Below are 16,069 nucleotides of genomic sequence, written 5' to 3'. Positions count from 1 at the left end.
TGGAGCTTGTGGGCAGATGCAACCTCTCCGGCGACGAATAATCCCGCTGCTGCTTTGTTTGCTGAAAACCTCCCCCCGCCAACTCGGATGGGCAGAGAACATTCACCCACACCTGCCAGGGGCCTTTCCTGGGACTAAAGATCCCAACCTGGTCTCAACGTCGTCACCCTCTCAGCACACACCTTTCCTGCACACATAATCCTGCCTTTCTCCGTCAGTGCCTTATCCTACTAGGAAACAAAGCATGCCGCTCAAATAGGCCGATGCCGGGGAAATCGAGGAGACACTGCCATTTTCCAAATTTTTGCTGTCTACATGTCCCCGCCTCCGGTGCAAGGCTGCGTATGTGGCCGGGCTCCGAAGGCAAGGCCGAAATCCTGGCAGCCTGGGCCCCGGCAGTCCAATGGTTTATGGACGTGGGGACACGGATGACCTGTTTGCCACATACAGGAGAAATCCTTGGGCCCTTCACTGGCTCGCCATTCAGCTCCACGACGTCCACTCCTGGCCCTGGCCTTCGGCCGGTGCCCCATTCAACGTGTGCTCAGGAGCCATGTTTCTCCACCCATCGCTATCATTCTGCCACCAGGGGATATGTGAGTGTGGGAGTCACCATTTGTCACTGGCAGCAGCGTCACAACTCACTAGACTTCCAGGGACCCGCAGACCTAGGCTGCCTTCTGCCTCAGGCAAGGTCCCGAATCCTTTATCCCAGATGCTGACACCTGGCCACTGGCCGACATTCATTTTGATCAACACAGAGGTCTGAGTGAGGGTCAGCAGGCCGGGTAGGTGAAGTGAAGGCCAGGTGGGCGGGACTAAGGCTTCTTTGCCATCACCATGGAGACAGTCTCCCCACCGGAAGAGTAGGCGCAGCTTATGATGGGCCTGGTGACAAGGCTCAGCCAATGGCAGAGATCCAGCCCACCAGGCAGATGACACAGGGCCCTCCATTGTGACCCAGGACACCTAGTGGCCACAGGATTTGAGCACACCCTGGGAAAGGCTAGGCAGGCACAAGGGAGCCCCTGGTGCGGACTGCTTCAGGGCATTGGCACAGCAGGCCAGGGTCCAATTTTCCCACTTTCCTCAGGATATCAGTACGCAAGACATCCCCACTCAGCATCTCCTGCCTCTCTCTCTGTCTCTCTCTCTCTCTGTATGTGTTCATTCTCTGAAATCTCTTCCTTCTCCCCCCCAGGCGCTTCACAGCTTGGAGTGCCTGACAGAGTGTCTAGAGACGAAAGGGCAAAGGGGGAAGGCCTCTGGCTGTACTGGTTGCCCAAGGGCAGAGAAGATCTGGTAGTCTATCTGGAAGGACTAGGGAGTAGTGACTGATTGGGGAGCTACATCACGGGTGAACCCTGGCCGGGTGAAGCTTGTTGACACTCCGGAGACTACTAATTCCGCTGATAACATTGTATTCAAATACCCGGCTGAGTGCCATGGGCAGAAAACATTGACACATACCTGCCAGAGGCCTATCCTGGGTCTGAAGAGTCCACCCTGGTCTCCAGCGACTCATCATCTCAGGACACACTTTGCCGGCACACATGGAATCCGCCTCTCTCCAGGAATGCTTCTCCTGCTAGGAAACACAGGATGGCACTCAGCCAAAGGAGAACACAGGCAAAGTCAAATGAAGCCCGCATTTTCAAGATTTTGCTTCTGCTGGGCCACAGCCCCCGGTGGCACACTGCATGCGCGTCACTTCTCCAAAGACAAGGCCGAAATCCGGGCGTCCAGGGCCCCAGCAGTCCAGAGTCTGCGGATGGCGGCATACTCTGCAGATGGTGCCACCTATTTGCCAAGCACAGGACGGAGGCCTGTGCCCTAGACTGGCTCCGCTAGGGCTCCACGACCTCAGCTATTTTCCGAGACCTTTGACCCGTGCCCTCGTGAGTGTGTGATCTCTAGTTACACTTCTCCTCCGACCACTCTCAATCCGCCACCTGCGGATACCTGAGCGTGGAAATCTACATCTATCACTAGCTGCAGTGTCACAGGTCACTAGGTGTTTAGGCTCAGGCTGACCTTGGCTGTCTTCTGCCCGGGCAAGGAGCGAAATCCTTCAAAGGAAATGAGGACACGTGGTCACTGGCCGACATCCTTTCTTTCATCCACACGGCCGTCCAGATGAGGGTAAAGAGGCCACGTAGGCCAGGTGAAGGCTGAGTGCGGGGCCTAAGGCTTCTTCCCCAATCACCATGGAGACAGCCACCGGAAGGCTGGCCGGAACTTCTGACGGGGACGGGTCACAAACACTGAGCCAATAGGAGAAGTCCAGCCTAACCGGCCAGTTCTGCAGAGCCCTCCATGGTACCCATGGACACACAACAGGCCCTTGTGTCTTTGGCCACAAAATCGAGGGCACCAGGGAATAACTTCACAGTAGCCAATCCCTGATGCGGACACGTTCGACACACTGGGACAGCAGGCAGGTACCTCTTTACCACTTACGCTAGGATGTCAGTAGGCAAGGTGCCCTTCCTCAGCATCTATGGCCCCTCTCTGGATGAGTTCATTCAGAGGAATCTCTTCCTTCTACCCCTGAGACACATCACAAGTATGAGGGGCCTGACAGAGAGCCTGGAGATGAAACGGGGGAGGCTTCTGGCTGGACCGCTTCCCCGTGGGTAGACAATAGCAGGTAGTCTCTCTGGAAGGTCTTAGCTTCTGTTGATTGACATGGGCAATACAGTAGGGGCGGTCCCTGGCCAGGTGGAGCTTGTGGGCAGATGCAACCTCTCCGGCGACGAATAATCCCGCTGCTGCTTTGTTTGCTGAAAACCTCCCCCCGCCAACTCGGATGGGCAGAGAACATTCACCCACACCTGCCAGGGGCCTTTCCTGGGACTAAAGATCCCAACCTGGTCTCAACGTCGTCACCCTCTCAGCACACACCTTTCCTGCACACATAATCCTGCCTTTCTCCGTCAGTGCCTTATCCTACTAGGAAACAAAGCATGCCGCTCAAATAGGCCGATGCCGGGGAAATCGAGGAGACACTGCCATTTTCCAAATTTTTGCTGTCTACATGTCCCCGCCTCCGGTGCAAGGCTGCGTATGTGGCCGGGCTCCGAAGGCAAGGCCGAAATCCTGGCAGCCTGGGCCCCGGCAGTCCAGTGGTTTATGGACGTGGGGACACGGATGACCTGTTTGCCACATACAGGAGAAATCCTTGGGCCCTTCACTGGCTCGCCATTCAGCTCCACGACGTCCACTCCTGGCCCTGGCCTTCGGCCGGTGCCCCATTCAACGTGTGCTCAGGAGCCATGTTTCTCCACCCATCGCTATCATTCTGCCACCAGGGGATATGTGAGTGTGGGAGTCACCATTTGTCACTGGCAGCAGCGTCACAACTCACTAGACTTCCAGGGACCCGCAGACCTAGGCTGCCTTCTGCCTCAGGCAAGGTCCCGAATCCTTTATCCCAGATGCTGACACCTGGCCACTGGCCGACATTCATTTTGATCAACACAGAGGTCTGAGTGAGGGTCAGCAGGCCGGGTAGGTGAAGTGAAGGCCAGGTGGGCGGGACTAAGGCTTCTTTGCCATCACCATGGAGACAGTCTCCCCACCGGAAGAGTAGGCGCAGCTTATGATGGGCCTGGTGACAAGGCTCAGCCAATGGCAGAGATCCAGCCCACCAGGCAGATGACACAGGGCCCTCCATTGTGACCCAGGACACCTAGTGGCCACAGGATTTGAGCACACCCTGGGAAAGGCTAGGCAGGCACAAGGGAGCCCCTGGTGCGGACTGCTTCAGGGCATTGGCACAGCAGGCCAGGGTCCAATTTTCCCACTTTCCTCAGGATATCAGTACGCAAGACATCCCCACTCAGCATCTCCTGCCTCTCTCTCTGTCTCTCTCTCTCTCTGTATGTGTTCATTCTCTGAAATCTCTTCCTTCTCCCCCCCAGGCGCTTCACAGCTTGGAGTGCCTGACAGAGTGTCTAGAGACGAAAGGGCAAAGGGGGAAGGCCTCTGGCTGTACTGGTTGCCCAAGGGCAGAGAAGATCTGGTAGTCTATCTGGAAGGACTAGGGAGTAGTGACTGATTGGGGAGCTACATCACGGGTGAACCCTGGCCGGGTGAAGCTTGTTGACACTCCGGAGACTACTAATTCCGCTGATAACATTGTATTCAAATACCCGGCTGAGTGCCATGGGCAGAAAACATTGACACATACCTGCCAGAGGCCTATCCTGGGTCTGAAGAGTCCACCCTGGTCTCCAGCGACTCATCATCTCAGGACACACTTTGCCGGCACACATGGAATCCGCCTCTCTCCAGGAATGCTTCTCCTGCTAGGAAACACAGGATGGCACTCAGCCAAAGGAGAACACAGGCAAAGTCAAATGAAGCCCGCATTTTCAAGATTTTGCTTCTGCTGGGCCACAGCCCCCGGTGGCACACTGCATGCGCGTCACTTCTCCAAAGACAAGGCCGAAATCCGGGCGTCCAGGGCCCCAGCAGTCCAGAGTCTGCGGATGGCGGCATACTCTGCAGATGGTGCCACCTATTTGCCAAGCACAGGACGGAGGCCTGTGCCCTAGACTGGCTCCGCTAGGGCTCCACGACCTCAGCTATTTTCCGAGACCTTTGACCCGTGCCCTCGTGAGTGTGTGATCTCTAGTTACACTTCTCCTCCGACCACTCTCAATCCGCCACCTGCGGATACCTGAGCGTGGAAATCTACATCTATCACTAGCTGCAGTGTCACAGGTCACTAGGTGTTTAGGCTCAGGCTGACCTTGGCTGTCTTCTGCCCGGGCAAGGAGCGAAATCCTTCAAAGGAAATGAGGACACGTGGTCACTGGCCGACATCCTTTCTTTCATCCACACGGCCGTCCAGATGAGGGTAAAGAGGCCACGTAGGCCAGGTGAAGGCTGAGTGCGGGGCCTAAGGCTTCTTCCCCAATCACCATGGAGACAGCCACCGGAAGGCTGGCCGGAACTTCTGACGGGGACGGGTCACAAACACTGAGCCAATAGGAGAAGTCCAGCCTAACCGGCCAGTTCTGCAGAGCCCTCCATGGTACCCATGGACACACAACAGGCCCTTGTGTCTTTGGCCACAAAATCGAGGGCACCAGGGAATAACTTCACAGTAGCCAATCCCTGATGCGGACACGTTCGACACACTGGGACAGCAGGCAGGTACCTCTTTACCACTTACGCTAGGATGTCAGTAGGCAAGGTGCCCTTCCTCAGCATCTATGGCCCCTCTCTGGATGTGTTCATTCAGAGGAATCTCTTCCTTCTACCCCTGAGACGCATCACAAGTATGAGGGGCCTGACAGAGAGCCTGGAGATGAAACGGCGGAGGCTTCTGGCTGGACCGCTTCCCCGTGGGTAGACAATAGCAGGTAGTCTCTCTGGAAGGTCTTAGCTTCTGTTGATTGACATGGGCAATACAGTAGGGGCGGTCCCTGGCCAGGTGGAGCTTGTGGGCAGATGCAACCTCTCCGGCGACGAATAATCCCGCTGCTGCTTTGTTTGCTGAAAACCTCCCCCCGCCAACTCGGATGGGCAGAGAACATTCACCCACATCTGCCAGGGGCCTTTCCTGGGACTAAAGATCCCAACCTGGTCTCAACGTCGTCACCCTCTCAGCACACACCTTTCCTGCACACATAATCCTGCCTTTCTCCGTCAGTGCCTTATCCTACTCGGAAACAAAGCATGCCGCTCAAATAGGCCGATGCCGGGGAAATTGAGGAGACACTGCCATTTTCCAAATTTTTGCTGTCTACATGTCCCCGCCCCCGGTGCAAGGCTGCGTATGTGGCCGGGCTCCGAAGGCAAGGCCGAAATCCTGGCAGCCTGGGCCCCGGCAGTCCAATGGTTTATGGACGTGGGGACACGGATGACCTGTTTGCCACATACAGGAGAAATCCTTGGGCCCTTCACTGGCTCGCCATTCAGCTCCACGACGTCCACTCCTGGCCCTGGCCTTCGGCCGGTGCCCCATTCAACGTGTGCTCAGGAGCCATGTTTCTCCACCCATCGCTATCATTCTGCCACCAGGGGATATGTGAGTGTGGGAGTCACCATTTGTCACTGGCAGCAGCGTCACAACTCACTAGACTTCCAGGGACCCGCAGACCTAGGCTGCCTTCTGCCTCAGGCAAGGTCCCGAATCCTTTATCCCAGATGCTGACACCTGGCCACTGGCCGACATTCATTTTGATCAACACAGAGGTCTGAGTGAGGGTCAGCAGGCCGGGTAGGTGAAGTGAAGGCCAGGTGGGCGGGACTAAGGCTTCTTTGCCATCACCATGGAGACAGTCTCCCCACCGGAAGAGTAGGCGCAGCTTATGATGGGCCTGGTGACAAGGCTCAGCCAATGGCAGAGATCCAGCCCGCCAGGCAGATGACACAGGGCCCTCCATTGTGACCCAGGACACCTAGTGGCCACAGGATTTGAGCACACCCTGGGAAAGGCTACGCAGGCACAAGGGAGCCCCTGGTGCGGACTGCTTCAGGGCATTGGCACAGCAGGCCAGGGTCCAATTTTCCCACTTTCCTCAGGATATCAGTACGCAAGACATCCCCACTCAGCATCTCCTGCCTCTCTCTCTGTCTCTCTCTCTCTCTGTATGTGTTCATTCTCTGAAATCTCTTCCTTCTCCCCCCCAGGCGCTTCACAGCTTGGAGTGCCTGACAGAGTGTCTAGAGACGAAAGAGCAAAGGGGGAAGGCCTCTGGCTGTACTGGTTGCCCAAGGGCAGAGAAGATCTGGTAGTCTATCTGGAAGGACTAGGGAGTAGTGACTGATTGGGGAGCTACATCACGGGTGAACCCTGGCCGGGTGAAGCTTGTTGACACTCCGGAGACTACTAATTCCGCTGATAACATTGTATTCAAATACCCGGCTGAGTGCCATGGGCAGAAAACATTGACACATACCTGCCAGAGGCCTATCCTGGGTCTGAAGAGTCCACCCTGGTCTCCAGCGACTCATCATCTCAGGACACACTTTGCCGGCACACATGGAATCCGCCTCTCTCCAGGAATGCTTCTCCTGCTAGGAAACACAGGATGGCACTCAGCCAAAGGAGAACACAGGCAAAGTCAAATGAAGCCCGCATTTTCAAGATTTTGCTTCTGCTGGGCCACAGCCCCCGGTGGCACACTGCATGCACGTCACTTCTCCAAAGACAAGGCCGAAATCCGGGCGTCCAGGGCCCCAGCAGTCCAGAGTCTGCGGATGGCGGCATACTCTGCAGATGGTGCCACCTATTTGCCAAGCACAGGACGGAGGCCTGTGCCCTAGACTGGCTCCGCTAGGGCTCCACGACCTCAGCTATTTTCCGAGACCTTTGACCCGTGCCCTCGTGAGTGTGTGATCTCTAGTTACACTTCTCCTCCGACCACTCTCAATCCGCCACCTGCGGATACCTGAGCGTGGAAATCTACATCTATCACTAGCTGCAGTGTCACAGGTCACTAGGTGTTTAGGCTCAGGCTGACCTTGGCTGTCTTCTGCCCGGGCAAGGAGCGAAATCCTTCAAAGGAAATGAGGACACGTGGTCACTGGCCGACATCCTTTCTTTCATCCACACGGCCGTCCAGATGAGGGTAAAGAGGCCACGTAGGCCAGGTGAAGGCTGAGTGCGGGGCCTAAGGCTTCTTCCCCAATCACCATGGAGACAGCCACCGGAAGGCTGGCCGGAACTTCTGACGGGGACGGGTCACAAACACTGAGCCAATAGGAGAAGTCCAGCCTAACCGGCCAGTTCTGCAGAGCCCTCCATGGTACCCATGGACACACAACAGGCCCTTGTGTCTTTGGCCACAAAATCGAGGGCACCAGGGAATAACTTCACAGTAGCCAATCCCTGATGCGGACACGTTCGACACACTGGGACAGCAGGCAGGTACCTCTTTACCACTTACGCTAGGATGTCAGTAGGCAAGGTGCCCTTCCTCAGCATCTATGGAACCTCTCTGGATGAGTTCATTCAGAGGAATCTCTTCCTTCTACCCCTGAGACACATCACAAGTATGAGGGGCCTGACAGAGAGCCTGGAGATGAAACGGGGGAGGCTTCTGGCTGGACCGCTTCCCCGTGGGTAGACAATAGCAGGTAGTCTCTCTGGAAGGTCTTAGCTTCTGTTGATTGACATGGGCAATACAGTAGGGGCGGTCCCTGGCCAGGTGGAGCTTGTGGGCAGATGCAACCTCTCCGGCGACGAATAATCCCGCTGCTGCTTTGTTTGCTGAAAACCTCCCCCCGCCAACTCGGATGGGCAGAGAACATTCACCCACACCTGCCAGGGGCCTTTCCTGGGACTAAAGATCCCAACCTGGTCTCAACGTCGTCACCCTCTCAGCACACACCTTTCCTGCACACATAATCCTGCCTTTCTCCGTCAGTGCCTTATCCTACTAGGAAACAAAGCATGCCGCTCAAATAGGCCGATGCCGGGGAAATCGAGGAGACACTGCCATTTTCCAAATTTTTGCTGTCTACATGTCCCCGCCTCCGGTGCAAGGCTGCGTATGTGGCCGGGCTCCGAAGGCAAGGCCGAAATCCTGGCAGCCTGGGCCCCGGCAGTCCAATGGTTTATGGACGTGGGGACACGGATGACCTGTTTGCCACATACAGGAGAAATCCTTGGGCCCTTCACTGGCTCGCCATTCAGCTCCACGACGTCCACTCCTGGCCCTGGCCTTCGGCCGGTGCCCCATTCAACGTGTGCTCAGGAGCCATGTTTCTCCACCCATCGCTATCATTCTGCCACCAGGGGATATGTGAGTGTGGGAGTCACCATTTGTCACTGGCAGCAGCGTCACAACTCACTAGACTTCCAGGGACCCGCAGACCTAGGCTGCCTTCTGCCTCAGGCAAGGTCCCGAATCCTTTATCCCAGATGCTGACACCTGGCCACTGGCCGACATTCATTTTGATCAACACAGAGGTCTGAGTGAGGGTCAGCAGGCCGGGTAGGTGAAGTGAAGGCCAGGTGGGCGGGACTAAGGCTTCTTTGCCATCACCATGGAGACAGTCTCCCCACCGGAAGAGTAGGCGCAGCTTATGATGGGCCTGGTGACAAGGCTCAGCCAATGGCAGAGATCCAGCCCACCAGGCAGATGACACAGGGCCCTCCATTGTGACCCAGGACACCTAGTGGCCACAGGATTTGAGCACACCCTGGGAAAGGCTAGGCAGGCACAAGGGAGCCCCTGGTGCGGACTGCTTCAGGGCATTGGCACAGCAGGCCAGGGTCCAATTTTCCCACTTTCCTCAGGATATCAGTACGCAAGACATCCCCACTCAGCATCTCCTGCCTCTCTCTCTGTCTCTCTCTCTCTCTGTATGTGTTCATTCTCTGAAATCTCTTCCTTCTCCCCCCCAGGCGCTTCACAGCTTGGAGTGCCTGACAGAGTGTCTAGAGACGAAAGGGCAAAGGGGGAAGGCCTCTGGCTGTACTGGTTGCCCAAGGGCAGAGAAGATCTGGTAGTCTATCTGGAAGGACTAGGGAGTAGTGACTGATTGGGGAGCTACATCACGGGTGAACCCTGGCCGGGTGAAGCTTGTTGACACTCCGGAGACTACTAATTCCGCTGATAACATTGTATTCAAATACCCGGCTGAGTGCCATGGGCAGAAAACATTGACACATACCTGCCAGAGGCCTATCCTGGGTCTGAAGAGTCCACCCTGGTCTCCAGCGACTCATCATCTCAGGACACACTTTGCCGGCACACATGGAATCCGCCTCTCTCCAGGAATGCTTCTCCTGCTAGGAAACACAGGATGGCACTCAGCCAAAGGAGAACACAGGCAAAGTCAAATGAAGCCCGCATTTTCAAGATTTTGCTTCTGCTGGGCCACAGCCCCCGGTGGCACACTGCATGCGCGTCACTTCTCCAAAGACAAGGCCGAAATCCGGGCGTCCAGGGCCCCAGCAGTCCAGAGTCTGCGGATGGCGGCATACTCTGCAGATGGTGCCACCTATTTGCCAAGCACAGGACGGAGGCCTGTGCCCTAGACTGGCTCCGCTAGGGCTCCACGACCTCAGCTATTTTCCGAGACCTTTGACCCGTGCCCTCGTGAGTGTGTGATCTCTAGTTACACTTCTCCTCCGACCACTCTCAATCCGCCACCTGCGGATACCTGAGCGTGGAAATCTACATCTATCACTAGCTGCAGTGTCACAGGTCACTAGGTGTTTAGGCTCAGGCTGACCTTGGCTGTCTTCTGCCCGGGCAAGGAGCGAAATCCTTCAAAGGAAATGAGGACACGTGGTCACTGGCCAACATCCTTTCTTTCATCCACACGGCCGTCCAGATGAGGGTAAAGAGGCCACGTAGGCCAGGTGAAGGCTGAGTGCGGGGCCTAAGGCTTCTTCCCCAATCACCATGGAGACAGCCACCGGAAGGCTGGCCGGAACTTCTGACGGGGACGGGTCACAAACACTGAGCCAATAGGAGAAGTCCAGCCTAACCGGCCAGTTCTGCAGAGCCCTCCATGGTACCCATGGACACACAACAGGCCCTTGTGTCTTTGGCCACAAAATCGAGGGCACCAGGGAATAACTTCACAGTAGCCAATCCCTGATGCGGACACGTTCGACACACTGGGACAGCAGGCAGGTACCTCTTTACCACTTACGCTAGGATGTCAGTAGGCAAGGTGCCCTTCCTCAGCATCTATGGCCCCTCTCTGGATGTGTTCATTCAGAGGAATCTCTTCCTTCTACCCCTGAGACGCATCACAAGTATGAGGGGCCTGACAGAGAGCCTGGAGATGAAACGGCGGAGGCTTCTGGCTGGACCGCTTCCCCGTGGGTAGACAATAGCAGGTAGTCTCTCTGGAAGGTCTTAGCTTCTGTTGATTGACATGGGCAATACAGTAGGGGCGGTCCCTGGCCAGGTGGAGCTTGTGGGCAGATGCAACCTCTCCGGCGACGAATAATCCCGCTGCTGCTTTGTTTGCTGAAAACCTCCCCCCGCCAACTCGGATGGGCAGAGAACATTCACCCACACCTGCCAGGGGCCTTTCCTGGGACTAAAGATCCCAACCTGGTCTCAACGTCGTCACCCTCTCAGCACACACCTTTCCTGCACACATAATCCTGCCTTTCTCCGTCAGTGCCTTATCCTACTAGGAAACAAAGCATGCCGCTCAAATAGGCCGATGCCGGGGAAATCGAGGAGACACTGCCATTTTCCAAATTTTTGCTGTCTACATGTCCCCGCCCCCGGTGCAAGGCTGCGTATGTGGCCGGGCTCCGAAGGCAAGGCCAAAATCCTGGCAGCCTGGGCCCCGGCAGTCCAATGGTTTATGGACGTGGGGACACGGATGACCTGTTTGCCACATACAGGAGAAATCCTTGGGCCCTTCACTGGCTCGCCATTCAGCTCCACGACGTCCACTCCTGGCCCTGGCCTTCGGCCGGTGCCCCATTCAACGTGTGCTCAGGAGCCATGTTTCTCCACCCATCGCTATCATTCTGCCACCAGGGGATATGTGAGTGTGGGAGTCACCATTTGTCACTGGCAGCAGCGTCACAACTCACTAGACTTCCAGGGACCCGCAGACCTAGGCTGCCTTCTGCCTCAGGCAAGGTCCCGAATCCTTTATCCCAGATGCTGACACCTGGCCACTGGCCGACATTCATTTTGATCAACACAGAGGTCTGAGTGAGGGTCAGCAGGCCGGGTAGGTGAAGTGAAGGCCAGGTGGGCGGGACTAAGGCTTCTTTGCCATCACCATGGAGACAGTCTCCCCACCGGAAGAGTAGGCGCAGCTTATGATGGGCCTGGTGACAAGGCTCAGCCAATGGCAGAGATCCAGCCCGCCAGGCAGATGACACAGGGCCCTCCATTGTGACCCAGGACACCTAGTGGCCACAGGATTTGAGCACACCCTGGGAAAGGCTACGCAGGCACAAGGGAGCCCCTGGTGCGGACTGCTTCAGGGCATTGGCACAGCAGGCCAGGGTCCAATTTTCCCACTTTCCTCAGGATATCAGTACGCAAGACATCCCCACTCAGCATCTCCTGCCTCTCTCTCTGTCTCTCTCTCTCTCTGTATGTGTTCATTCTCTGAAATCTCTTCCTTCTCCCCCCCAGGCGCTTCACAGCTTGGAGTGCCTGACAGAGTGTCTAGAGACGAAAGAGCAAAGGGGGAAGGCCTCTGGCTGTACTGGTTGCCCAAGGGCAGAGAAGATCTGGTAGTCTATCTGGAAGGACTAGGGAGTAGTGACTGATTGGGGAGCTACATCACGGGTGAACCCTGGCCGGGTGAAGCTTGTTGACACTCCGGAGACTACTAATTCCGCTGATAACATTGTATTCAAATACCCGGCTGAGTGCCATGGGCAGAAAACATTGACACATACCTGCCAGAGGCCTATCCTGGGTCTGAAGAGTCCACCCTGGTCTCCAGCGACTCATCATCTCAGGACACACTTTGCCGGCACACATGGAATCCGCCTCTCTCCAGGAATGCTTCTCCTGCTAGGAAACACAGGATGGCACTCAGCCAAAGGAGAACACAGGCAAAGTCAAATGAAGCCCGCATTTTCAAGATTTTGCTTCTGCTGGGCCACAGCCCCCGGTGGCACACTGCATGCGCGTCACTTCTCCAAAGACAAGGCCGAAATCCGGGCGTCCAGGGCCCCAGCAGTCCAGAGTCTGCGGATGGCGGCATACTCTGCAGATGGTGCCACCTATTTGCCAAGCACAGGACGGAGGCCTGTGCCCTAGACTGGCTCCGCTAGGGCTCCACGACCTCAGCTATTTTCCGAGACCTTTGACCCGTGCCCTCGTGAGTGTGTGATCTCTAGTTACACTTCTCCTCCGACCACTCTCAATCCGCCACCTGCGGATACCTGAGCGTGGAAATCTACATCTATCACTAGCTGCAGTGTCACAGGTCACTAGGTGTTTAGGCTCAGGCTGACCTTGGCTGTCTTCTGCCCGGGCAAGGAGCGAAATCCTTCAAAGGAAATGAGGACACGTGGTCACTGGCCGACATCCTTTCTTTCATCCACACGGCGGTCCAGATGAGGGTAAAGAGGCCACGTAGGCCAGGTGAAGGCTGAGTGCGGGGCCTAAGGCTTCTTCCCCAATCACCATGGAGACAGCCACCGGAAGGCTGGCCGGAACTTCTGACGGGGACGGGTCACAAACACTGAGCCAATAGGAGAAGTCCAGCCTAACCGGCCAGTTCTGCAGAGCCCTCCATGGTACCCATGGACACACAACAGGCCCTTGTGTCTTTGGCCACAAAATCGAGGGCACCAGGGAATAACTTCACAGTAGCCAATCCCTGATGCGGACACGTTCGACACACTGGGACAGCAGGCAGGTACCTCTTTACCACTTACGCTAGGATGTCAGTAGGCAAGGTGCCCTTCCTCAGCATCTATGGCCCCTCTCTGGATGTGTTCATTCAGAGGAATCTCTTCCTTCTACCCCTGAGACGCATCACAAGTATGAGGGGCCTGACAGAGAGCCTGGAGATGAAACGGCGGAGGCTTCTGGCTGGACCGCTTCCCCGTGGGTAGACAATAGCAGGTAGTCTCTCTGGAAGGTCTTAGCTTCTGTTGATTGACATGGGCAATACAGTAGGGGCGGTCCCTGGCCAGGTGGAGCTTGTGGGCAGATGCAACCTCTCCGGCGACGAATAATCCCGCTGCTGCTTTGTTTGCTGAAAACCTCCCCCCGCCAACTCGGATGGGCAGAGAACATTCACCCACACCTGCCAGGGGCCTTTCCTGGGACTAAAGATCCCAACCTGGTCTCAACGTCGTCACCCTCTCAGCACACACCTTTCCTGCACACATAATCCTGCCTTTCTCCGTCAGTGCCTTATCCTACTAGGAAACAAAGCATGCCGCTCAAATAGGCCGATGCCGGGGAAATCGAGGAGACACTGCCATTTTCCAAATTTTTGCTGTCTACATGTCCCCGCCCCCGGTGCAAGGCTGCGTATGTGGCCGGGCTCCGAAGGCAAGGCCGAAATCCTGGCAGCCTGGGCCCCGGCAGTCCAATGGTTTATGGACGTGGGGACACGGATGACCTGTTTGCCACATACAGGAGAAATCCTTGGGCCCTTCACTGGCTCGCCATTCAGCTCCACGACGTCCACTCCTGGCCCTGGCCTTCGGCCGGTGCCCCATTCAACGTGTGCTCAGGAGCCATGTTTCTCCACCCATCGCTATCATTCTGCCACCAGGGGATATGTGAGTGTGGGAGTCACCATTTGTCACTGGCAGCAGCGTCACAACTCACTAGACTTCCAGGGACCCGCAGACCTAGGCTGCCTTCTGCCTCAGGCAAGGTCCCGAATCCTTTATCCCAGATGCTGACACCTGGCCACTGGCCGACATTCATTTTGATCAACACAGAGGTCTGAGTGAGGGTCAGCAGGCCGGGTAGGTGAAGTGAAGGCCAGGTGGGCGGGACTAAGGCTTCTTTGCCATCACCATGGAGACAGTCTCCCCACCGGAAGAGTAGGCGCAGCTTATGATGGGCCTGGTGACAAGGCTCAGCCAATGGCAGAGATCCAGCCCGCCAGGCAGATGACACAGGGCCCTCCATTGTGACCCAGGACACCTAGTGGCCACAGGATTTGAGCACACCCTGGGAAAGGCTACGCAGGCACAAGGGAGCCCCTGGTGCGGACTGCTTCAGGGCATTGGCACAGCAGGCCAGGGTCCAATTTTCCCACTTTCCTCAGGATATCAGTACGCAAGACATCCCCACTCAGCATCTCCTGCCTCTCTCTCTGTCTCTCTCTCTCTCTGTATGTGTTCATTCTCTGAAATCTCTTCCTTCTCCCCCCCAGGCGCTTCACAGCTTGGAGTGCCTGACAGAGTGTCTAGAGACGAAAGAGCAAAGGGGGAAGGCCTCTGGCTGTACTGGTTGCCCAAGGGCAGAGAAGATCTGGTAGTCTATCTGGAAGGACTAGGGAGTAGTGATTGATTGGGGAGCTACATCACGGGTGAACCCTGGCCGGGTGAAGCTTGTTGACACGGGGCAGCCTCTCCGGAGACTACTAATTCCGCTGATAACATTGTATTCAAATACCCGGCTGAGTGCCATGGGCAGAAAACATTGACACATACCTGCCAGAGGCCTATCCTGGGTCTGAAGAGTCCACCCTGGTCTCCAGCGACTCATCATCTCAGGACACACTTTGCCGGCACACATGGAATCCGCCTCTCTCCAGGAATGCTTCTCCTGCTAGGAAACACAGGATGGCACTCAGCCAAAGGAGAACACAGGCAAAGTCAAATGAAGCCCGCATTTTCAAGATTTTGCTTCTGCTGGGCCACAGCCCCCGGTGGCACACTGCATGCGCGTCACTTCTCCAAAGACAAGGCCGAAATCCGGGCGTCCAGGGCCCCAGCAGTCCAGAGTCTGCGGATGGCGGCATACTCTGCAGATGGTGCCACCTATTTGCCAAGCACAGGACGGAGGCCTGTGCCCTAGACTGGCTCCGCTAGGGCTCCACGACCTCAGCTATTTTCCGAGACCTTTGACCCGTGCCCTCGTGAGTGTGTGATCTCTAGTTACACTTCTCCTCCGACCACTCTCAATCCGCCACCTGCGGATACCTGAGCGTGGAAATCTACATCTATCACTAGCTGCAGTGTCACAGGTCACTAGGTGTTTAGGCTCAGGCTGACCTTGGCTGTCTTCTGCCCGGGCAAGGAGCAAAATCCTTCAAAGGAAATGAGGACACGTGGTCACTGGCCGACATCCTTTCTTTCATCCACACGGCGGTCCAGATGAGGGTAAAGAGGCCACGTAGGCCAGGTGAAGGCTGAGTGCGGGGCCTAAGGCTTCTTCCCCAATCACCATGGAGACAGCCACCGGAAGGCTGGCCGGAACTTCTGACGGGGACGGGTCACAAACACTGAGCCAATAGGAGAAGTCCAGCCTAACCGGCCAGTTCTGCAGAGCCCTCCATGGTACCCATGGACACACAACAGGCCCTTGTGTCTTTGGCCACAAAATCGAGGGCACCAGGGAATAACTTCACAGTAGCCAATCCCTGATGCGGACACGTTCGACACACTGGGACAGCAGGCAGGTACCTC

The 16,069-nt window shown here is 56.3% G+C and overlaps 2 long non-coding RNA genes across 12 annotated transcripts in view; one reads left to right on the top strand and one right to left on the bottom strand.

Annotated features, from left to right (window-relative positions):
• Positions 1-16,069, bottom strand: part of LOC135230104 (uncharacterized) — a 617,741-nt gene that overhangs the window by 376,523 nt on the left and 225,149 nt on the right. The gene's annotated exons all lie outside the window — the stretch shown is intronic.
• LOC135230107 (uncharacterized) overlaps positions 1-16,069 on the top strand; it is a 495,299-nt gene that overhangs the window by 445,718 nt on the left and 33,512 nt on the right. The gene's annotated exons all lie outside the window — the stretch shown is intronic.

The sequence above is a fragment of the Loxodonta africana genome, unplaced genomic scaffold (genome assembly GCF_030014295.1).
Source record: "Loxodonta africana isolate mLoxAfr1 unplaced genomic scaffold, mLoxAfr1.hap2 scaffold_76, whole genome shotgun sequence".
NCBI lineage: Eukaryota > Metazoa > Chordata > Mammalia > Proboscidea > Elephantidae > Loxodonta > Loxodonta africana.
Note: the sequence above shows the minus strand (reverse complement) of the source record. Positions and strands in the feature narration are given on the sequence as shown.